The following is a 10,000-nucleotide window of genomic DNA, read 5'->3' as shown; positions in this document are numbered from 1 at the left end:
ATTTCACAATTTTGTGAAAACTTCCACAAAATGAGGTTCTAGTATGTTAGAGGGCATCCCAGGAGGGCTCCAAAAGTGTGGGTAAAATATATATCCCACAGGGGGAAAATTGAAAAAAAGTTGAAAAAAAAAATTTTTGGGGACTTAGAAAATTTTCACACATGTGTCAGACTTCCAGACAGGGGAGCGTGTCAGTGCGCGCATCCGATTTCAGTTCCAGAGCGATTCGCGCGATGAGTCCTTGATACTTAGTCGTTTTTGGCAAAATTTCTGACTTTTTGAAAATTTCACAATTTTGTGAAAACTTCCACAAAATGAGGTTCTAGTATGTTAGAGGGCATCCCAGGAGGGCTCCAAAAGTGTGGGTAAAATATATATCCCACAGGGGGAAAATTGAAAAAAAGTTGAAAAAAAAAATTTTTGGGGACTTAGAAAATTTTTCAACTTTTGTCAGACTTCCAGACAGGGGAGCGTGTCAGTGCGCGCATCCGATTTCAGTTCCAGAGCGATTCGCGCGATGAGTCCTTGATACTTAGTCGTTTTTGCAAAATTTCTGACTTTTTGGAAAATTTCACAATTTTGTGAAAACTTCCACAAAATGAGGTTCTAGTATGTTAGAGGGCATCCCAGGAGGGCTCCAAAAGTGTGGGTAAAATATATATCCCACAGGGGGAAAATTGAAAAAAAGTTGAAAAAAAAAATTTTTGGGGACTTAGAAAATTTTTCAACTTTTGTCAGACTTCCAGACAGGGGAGCGTGTCAGTGCGCGCATCCGATTTCAGTTCCAGAGCGATTCGCGCGATGAGTCCTTGATACTTAGTCGTTTTTGGCAAAATTTCTGACTTTTTGAAAATTTCACAATTTTGTGAAAACTTCCACAAAATGAGGTTCTAGTATGTTAGAGGGCATCCCAGGAGGGCTCCAAAAGTGTGGGTAAAATATATATCCCACAGGGGGAAAATTGAAAAAAGTTGAAAAAAAAAATTTTTGGGGACTTAGAAAATTTTCACACATGTGTCAGACTTCCAGACAGGGGAGCGTGTCAGTGCGCGCATCCGATTTCAGTTCCAGAGCGATTCGCGCGATGAGTCCTTGATACTTAGTCGTTTTTGGCAAAATTTCTGACTTTTTGAAAATTTCACAATTTTGTGAAAACTTCCACAAAATGAGGTTCTAGTATGTTAGAGGGCATCCCAGGAGGGCTCCAAAAGTGTGGGTAAAATATATATCCCACAGGGGGAAAATTGAAAAAAAGTTGAAAAAAAAAATTTTTGGGGACTTAGAAAATTTTCACACATGTGTCAGACTTCCAGAGAGGGGAGCATGTCAGTGCGCGCATCCGATTTCAGTTCCAGAGCGATTCGCGCGATGAGTCCTTGATACTTAGTCGTTTTTGCAAAATTTCTGACTTTTTGGAAAATTTCACAATTTTGTGAAAACTTCCACAAAATGAGGTTCTAGTATGTTAGAGGGCATCCCAGGAGGGCTCCAAAAGTGTGGGTAAAATATATATCCCACAGGGGGAAAATTGAAAAAAAGTTGAAAAAAAAAATTTTTGGGGACTTAGAAAATTTTTCAACTTTTGTCAGACTTCCAGACAGGGGAGCGTGTCAGTGCGCGCATCCGATTTCAGTTCCAGAGCGATTCGCGCGATGAGTCCTTGATACTTAGTCGTTTTTGCAAAATTTCTGACTTTTTGGAAAATTTCACAATTTTGTGAAAACTTCCACAAAATGAGGTTCTAGTATGTTAGAGGGCATCCCAGGAGGGCTCCAAAAGTGTGGGTAAAATATATATCCCACAGGGGGAAAATTGAAAAAAAGTTGAAAAAAAAAATTTTTGGGGACTTAGAAAATTTTTCAACTTTTGTCAGACTTCCAGACAGGGGAGCGTGTCAGTGCGCGCATCCGATTTCAGTTCCAGAGCGATTCGCGCGATGAGTCCTTGATACTTAGTCGTTTTTGCAAAATTTCTGACTTTTTGGAAAATTTCACAATTTTGTGAAAACTTCCACAAAATGAGGTTCTAGTATGTTAGAGGGCATCCCAGGAGGGCTCCAAAAGTGTGGGTAAAATATATATCCCACAGGGGGAAAATTGAAAAAAAGTTGAAAAAAAAAATTTTTGGGGACTTAGAAAATTTTTCAACTTTTGTCAGACTTCCAGACAGGGGAGCGTGTCAGTGCGCGCATCCGATTTCAGTTCCAGAGCGATTCGCGCGATGAGTCCTTGATACTTGGTCGTTTTTGCAAAATTTCTGACTTTTTGGAAAATTTCACAATTTTGTGAAAACTTCCACAAAATGAGGTTCTAGTATGTTAGAGGGCATCCCAGGAGGGCTCCAAAAGTGTGGGTAAAATATATATCCCACAGGGGGAAAATTGAAAAAAAGTTGAAAAAAAAAATTTTTGGGGACTTAGAAAATTTTTCAACTTTTGTCAGACTTCCAGACAGGGGAGCGTGTCAGTGCGCGCATCCGATTTCAGTTCCAGAGCGATTCGCGCGATGAGTCCTTGATACTTAGTCGTTTTTGCAAAATTTCTGACTTTTTGGAAAATTTCACAATTTTGTGAAAACTTCCACAAAATGAGGTTCTAGTATGTTAGAGGGCATCCCAGGAGGGCTCCAAAAGTGTGGGTAAAATATATATCCCACAGGGGGAAAATTGAAAAAAAGTTGAAAAAAAAAATTTTTGGGGACTTAGAAAATTTTTCAACTTTTGTCAGACTTCCAGACAGGGGAGCGTGTCAGTGCGCGCATCCGATTTCAGTTCCAGAGCGATTCGCGCGATGAGTCCTTGATACTTAGTCGTTTTTGGCAAAATTTCTGACTTTTTGAAAATTTCACAATTTTGTGAAAACTTCCACAAAATGAGGTTCTAGTATGTTAGAGGGCATCCCAGGAGGGCTCCAAAAGTGTGGGTAAAATATATATCCCACAGGGGGAAAATTGAAAAAAAGTTGAAAAAAAAAATTTTTGGGGACTTAGAAAATTTTCACACATGTGTCAGACTTCCAGACAGGGGAGCGTGTCAGTGCGCGCATCCGATTTCAGTTCCAGAGCGATTCGCGCGATGAGTCCTTGATACTTAGTCGTTTTTGGCAAAATTTCTGACTTTTTGAAAATTTCACAATTTTGTGAAAACTTCCACAAAATGAGGTTCTAGTATGTTAGAGGGCATCCCAGGAGGGCTCCAAAAGTGTGGGTAAAATATATATCCCACAGGGGGAAAATTGAAAAAAAGTTGAAAAAAAAAATTTTTGGGGACTTAGAAAATTTTCACACATGTGTCAGACTTCCAGAGAGGGGAGCATGTCAGTGCGCGCATCCGATTTCAGTTCCAGAGCGATTCGCGCGATGAGTCCTTGATACTTAGTCGTTTTTGCAAAATTTCTGACTTTTTTGAAAATTTCACAATTTTGTGAAAACTTCCACAAAATGAGGTTCTAGTATGTTAGAGGGCATCCCAGGAGGGCTCCAAAAGTGTGGGTAAAATATATATCCCACAGGGGGAAAATTGAAAAAAAGTTGAAAAAAAAAATTTTTGGGGACTTAGAAAATTTTTCAACTTTTGTCAGACTTCCAGACAGGGGAGCGTGTCAGTGCGCGCATCCGATTTCAGTTCCAGAGCGATTCGCGCGATGAGTCCTTGATACTTAGTCGTTTTTGGCAAAATTTCTGACTTTTTGAAAATTTCACAATTTTGTGAAAACTTCCACAAAATGAGGTTCTAGTATGTTAGAGGGCATCCCAGGAGGGCTCCAAAAGTGTGGGTAAAATATATATCCCACAGGGGGAAAATTGAAAAAAAGTTGAAAAAAAAAATTTTTGGGGACTTAGAAAATTTTCACACATGTGTCAGACTTCCAGACAGGGGAGCGTGTCAGTGCGCGCATCCGATTTCAGTTCCAGAGCGATTCGCGCGATGAGTCCTTGATACTTAGTCGTTTTTGGCAAAATTTCTGACTTTTTGAAAATTTCACAATTTTGTGAAAACTTCCACAAAATGAGGTTCTAGTATGTTAGAGGGCATCCCAGGAGGGCTCCAAAAGTGTGGGTAAAATATATATCCCACAGGGGGAAAATTGAAAAAAAGTTGAAAAAAAAAATTTTTGGGGACTTAGAAAATTTTTCAACTTTTGTCAGACTTCCAGACAGGGGAGCGTGTCAGTGCGCGCATCCGATTTCAGTTCCAGAGCGATTCGCGCGATGAGTCCTTGATACTTAGTCGTTTTTGCAAAATTTCTGACTTTTTGGAAAATTTCACAATTTTGTGAAAACTTCCACAAAATGAGGTTCTAGTATGTTAGAGGGCATCCCAGGAGGGCTCCAAAAGTGTGGGTAAAATATATATCCCACAGGGGGAAAATTGAAAAAAAGTTGAAAAAAAAAATTTTTGGGGACTTAGAAAATTTTCACACATGTGTCAGACTTCCAGACAGGGGAGCGTGTCAGTGCGCGCATCCGATTTCAGTTCCAGAGCGATTCGCGCGATGAGTCCTTGATACTTAGTCGTTTTTGGCAAAATTTCTGACTTTTTGAAAATTTCACAATTTTGTGAAAACTTCCACAAAATGAGGTTCTAGTATGTTAGAGGGCATCCCAGGAGGGCTCCAAAAGTGTGGGTAAAATATATATCCCACAGGGGGAAAATTGAAAAAAAGTTGAAAAAAAAAATTTTTGGGGACTTAGAAAATTTTCACACATGTGTCAGACTTCCAGAGAGGGGAGCATGTCAGTGCGCGCATCCGATTTCAGTTCCAGAGCGATTCGCGCGATGAGTCCTTGATACTTAGTCGTTTTTGCAAAATTTCTGACTTTTTTGAAAATTTCACAATTTTGTGAAAACTTCCACAAAATGAGGTTCTAGTATGTTAGAGGGCATCCCAGGAGGGCTCCAAAAGTGTGGGTAAAATATATATCCCACAGGGGGAAAATTGAAAAAAAGTTGAAAAAAAAAATTTTTGGGGACTTAGAAAATTTTCACACATGTGTCAGACTTCCAGAGAGGGGAGCATGTCAGTGCGCGCATCCGATTTCAGTTCCAGAGCGATTCGCGCGATGAGTCCTTGATACTTAGTCGTTTTTGCAAAATTTCTGACTTTTTGGAAAATTTCACAATTTTGTGAAAACTTCCACAAAATGAGGTTCTAGTATGTTAGAGGGCATCCCAGGAGGGCTCCAAAAGTGTGGGTAAAATATATATCCCACAGGGGGAAAATTGAAAAAAAGTTGAAAAAAAAAATTTTTGGGGACTTAGAAAATTTTTCAACTTTTGTCAGACTTCCAGACAGGGGAGCGTGTCAGTGCGCGCATCCGATTTCAGTTCCAGAGCGATTCGCGCGATGAGTCCTTGATACTTAGTCGTTTTTGCAAAATTTCTGACTTTTTGGAAAATTTCACAATTTTGTGAAAACTTCCACAAAATGAGGTTCTAGTATGCTAGAGGGCATCCCAGGAGGGCTCCAAAAGTGTGGGTAAAATATATATCCCACAGGGGGAAAATTGAAAAAAAGTTGAAAAAAAAAATTTTTGGGGACTTAGAAAATTTTTCAACTTTTGTCAGACTTCCAGACAGGGGAGCGTGTCAGTGCGCGCATCCGATTTCAGTTCCAGAGCGATTCGCGCGATGAGTCCTTGATACTTAGTCGTTTTTGGCAAAATTTCTGACTTTTTGAAAATTTCACAATTTTGTGAAAACTTCCACAAAATGAGGTTCTAGTATGTTAGAGGGCATCCCAGGAGGGCTCCAAAAGTGTGGGTAAAATATATATCCCACAGGGGGAAAATTGAAAAAAAGTTGAAAAAAAAAATTTTTGGGGACTTAGAAAATTTTTCAACTTTTGTCAGACTTCCAGACAGGGGAGCGTGTCAGTGCGCGCATCCGATTTCAGTTCCAGAGCGATTCGCGCGATGAGTCCTTGATACTTAGTCGTTTTTGGCAAAATTTCTGACTTTTTGAAAATTTCACAATTTTGTGAAAACTTCCACAAAATGAGGTTCTAGTATGTTAGAGGGCATCCCAGGAGGGCTCCAAAAGTGTGGGTAAAATATATATCCCACAGGGGGAAAATTGAAAAAAAGTTGAAAAAAAAAATTTTTGGGGACTTAGAAAATTTTCACACATGTGTCAGACTTCCAGACAGGGGAGCGTGTCAGTGCGCGCATCCGATTTCAGTTCCAGAGCGATTCGCGCGATGAGTCCTTGATACTTAGTCGTTTTTGGCAAAATTTCTGACTTTTTGAAAATTTCACAATTTTGTGAAAACTTCCACAAAATGAGGTTCTAGTATGTTAGAGGGCATCCCAGGAGGGCTCCAAAAGTGTGGGTAAAATATATATCCCACAGGGGGAAAATTGAAAAAAAGTTGAAAAAAAAAATTTTTGGGGACTTAGAAAATTTTCACACATGTGTCAGACTTCCAGAGAGGGGAGCATGTCAGTGCGCGCATCCGATTTCAGTTCCAGAGCGATTCGCGCGATGAGTCCTTGATACTTAGTCGTTTTTGCAAAATTTCTGACTTTTTTGAAAATTTCACAATTTTGTGAAAACTTCCACAAAATGAGGTTCTAGTATGTTAGAGGGCATCCCAGGAGGGCTCCAAAAGTGTGGGTAAAATATATATCCCACAGGGGGAAAATTGAAAAAAAGTTGAAAAAAAAAATTTTTGGGGACTTAGAAAATTTTTCAACTTTTGTCAGACTTCCAGACAGGGGAGCGTGTCAGTGCGCGCATCCGATTTCAGTTCCAGAGCGATTCGCGCGATGAGTCCTTGATACTTAGTCGTTTTTGGCAAAATTTCTGACTTTTTGAAAATTTCACAATTTTGTGAAAACTTCCACAAAATGAGGTTCTAGTATGTTAGAGGGCATCCCAGGAGGGCTCCAAAAGTGTGGGTAAAATATATATCCCACAGGGGGAAAATTGAAAAAAAGTTGAAAAAAAAAATTTTTGGGGACTTAGAAAATTTTCACACATGTGTCAGACTTCCAGAGAGGGGAGCATGTCAGTGCGCGCATCCGATTTCAGTTCCAGAGCGATTCGCGCGATGAGTCCTTGATACTTAGTCGTTTTTGCAAAATTTCTGACTTTTTGGAAAATTTCACAATTTTGTGAAAACTTCCACAAAATGAGGTTCTAGTATGTTAGAGGGCATCCCAGGAGGGCTCCAAAAGTGTGGGTAAAATATATATCCCACAGGGGGAAAATTGAAAAAAAGTTGAAAAAAAAAATTTTTGGGGACTTAGAAAATTTTTCAACTTTTGTCAGACTTCCAGACAGGGGAGCGTGTCAGTGCGCGCATCCGATTTCAGTTCCAGAGCGATTCGCGCGATGAGTCCTTGATACTTAGTCGTTTTTGGCAAAATTTCTGACTTTTTGAAAATTTCACAATTTTGTGAAAACTTCCACAAAATGAGGTTCTAGTATGTTAGAGGGCATCCCAGGAGGGCTCCAAAAGTGTGGGTAAAATATATATCCCACAGGGGGAAAATTGAAAAAAAGTTGAAAAAAAAAATTTTTGGGGACTTAGAAAATTTTCACACATGTGTCAGACTTCCAGAGAGGGGAGCATGTCAGTGCGCGCATCCGATTTCAGTTCCAGAGCGATTCGCGCGATGAGTCCTTGATACTTAGTCGTTTTTGCAAAATTTCTGACTTTTTTGAAAATTTCACAATTTTGTGAAAACTTCCACAAAATGAGGTTCTAGTATGTTAGAGGGCATCCCAGGAGGGCTCCAAAAGTGTGGGTAAAATATATATCCCACAGGGGGAAAATTGAAAAAAAGTTGAAAAAAAAAATTTTTGGGGACTTAGAAAATTTTTCAACTTGTGTCAGACTTCCAGAGAGGGGAGCATGTCAGTGCGCGCATCCGATTTCAGTTCCAGAGCGATTCGCGCGATGAGTCCTTGATACTTAGTCGTTTTCAGAAGTCACAATTTTGACTTCCAGGACCCGCAAAACGTTTGTAAATTGAGCCCGCTCCCCAGTTCCAAGCGTTTTGAGGTGTCCCCGGTTGCAGTAATGCAGCCTGCCCACTAGATGTCGCAAAAGAGACAAAAAGTGAAAAAGAACCAGAATGAGGAAATTCCAGGGAGCCGAATCCGCCTGACAGTTCCAGGCGATCGGGCACTTTTTTGCATGCGTCCCTAAAGTGGGTATAGGGTGACACTCCATGCAAAGACCCAGTTTTGCACACCACCGGCAGAATATATGAGAGAGAGGTACCTCTCAGCCCCGACACATTTCGACTCATTTAAGCTGGTTTTCACCTCCGTAGGCCTGGGTATGCGTTTTGGCTATGAGTCCCTGTTCGGCTGGAGGTCTGCACCTTGGCTGAACCCAGGCTTCCGCAGCTGCGTGGGGGGACTTTTGCCGGTCGCCTATCCCAAGTCAGAGAGGTGTTCCTGGGTTGAAGTGAGCCTGGCCAGACCCCCCCGCGGGCCCTGGTTCTCCACATGGGGGCGCCGTCAAGGCTAAAATCTGGATTTTTAGGCCGAGGAGAGGCTCCATGAGGGCGGATGCTTTTGTGGCTTCGACCCCAGTGCTGTTCCACATCCAGTACCCCCCCGCAAGGGCGCCTGTACCCGAGTCGCGCTTCCAGGACTCGTGGGCACGTATCTCCCGACGACAGGGGTTTGCAGCCTCCGTACTTGGGCAAGTCCCTACATGCACCCCTGCTCTTCCTCCGATCGATCTGGCGCAGCGCTCCCGGGTGGGGAGGTGGCGCCGCTCGCTCGGCCCGGGCTTTGGAGCCCGCGCTGGCTTAAGGTGAGCGGTCCCCTTCCTCCTCTACCCCCGGGCTTCCGACACCTATCTTTGGGCGCGCATGCCGGCCTCGCCTCCCGTCTGCGGAGGTGGCCGAGCCGTGGGGAGTTTGACCCGAACCGAGCGAAGGCAGTGGTCCGACGACCCGTACGGGCGAACGGCGGGGCGCCCACCCAGCCAGGCGTGGGGGCCCGTCGTCCGAATCGCTCCCTGTGCGGGGAAGCACAGCGATCTTCTCCGAGGGCGGCCCTTTTCTTCCAGATGCGTACCCGGCCAGCGGAGGCTCGCGCTGCCCCTCGTGTCCGAAAGGGCGGCCTCCGCGGCGGTGGCGACAGCGGCGGCGGTGGGTGGCCTCTCCGCGCCACTGCCGAGCTTCGCGATTTCCAGTCTTTTCCCGAGCCCCTACGTCAGTGGGGAGGACGACAGAGGTGTGGAGGCAGGCGAAGGGGGTTCTCACCGTGCGGTGTGCCCCAGCCCGACCGTTGCCTTCCCCCTCGACCCTCGTCCTCCCAGGCGGCTCGGCCAGGGAGCAGGAGAGAGAGCGAGAGAGGGAGAGCGGAAACCCCAGAGCCAAGGGGTTAGATGGAGAACGGGAGAAGGAACGAGGGCCAAGAGGTAGGGAGTACGGTGAAAGGCCGACCTGGGATCCCCCTGCGCTCCCGCCCTGGGCGGGGAGCAGCCCTGGGAAGAAAAGCCGCTCGGGCATCCCTTTGAGGTTACGGGCGCGAGCGGGAAGAGGGACTACGCTGGAGGGCGACGCCGACACGGCCAGGCCGACGACCACCCACGTGACCTCAGCGTCGCCGGGTTAGTGCCAGAGCCGCGGCGGACCCCGACGGCCAGCCCCCCTCTCCCAATCCTCGTGCCTGTCCGCCGGTGGGTCGAGGACCCCCCGCGGCGGAGGCAGGTCTAAGCCAGACGGTGGCGCCGCATAGGCCCACCCCCGCACGCCATCTCCCTGAGCGACCCTGTGTGTCGTCTTGGGTGCGGTTGGTGAGACGGGGGCGGCCGTGGCATCCTCCGGAGGCCAGTCACCTCGCCCTCCCCGTGCAAGGGGTGTTTTCCAGACGCCTGCCGCTTCGGGACCATGCACCGCACAGTGAGCCGCTCCTCCCGCACATGTTCCCGGTGCTGCGAGGGCTCCGTTCCCCGGCCCCCCCAGGGAAGCCCCATGCCATCCCGCATCCTCTCCGGACGCCGCACGCCCTGCCTATACCCGTTCCGTCCGGGCGC

Source organism: Phyllobates terribilis, unplaced genomic scaffold (assembly GCF_046119375.1).
Source record: "Phyllobates terribilis strain yellow unplaced genomic scaffold, ASM4611937v1 Scaffold_5114__1_contigs__length_54315, whole genome shotgun sequence".
NCBI lineage: Eukaryota > Metazoa > Chordata > Amphibia > Anura > Dendrobatidae > Phyllobates > Phyllobates terribilis.
Note: the sequence above shows the minus strand (reverse complement) of the source record.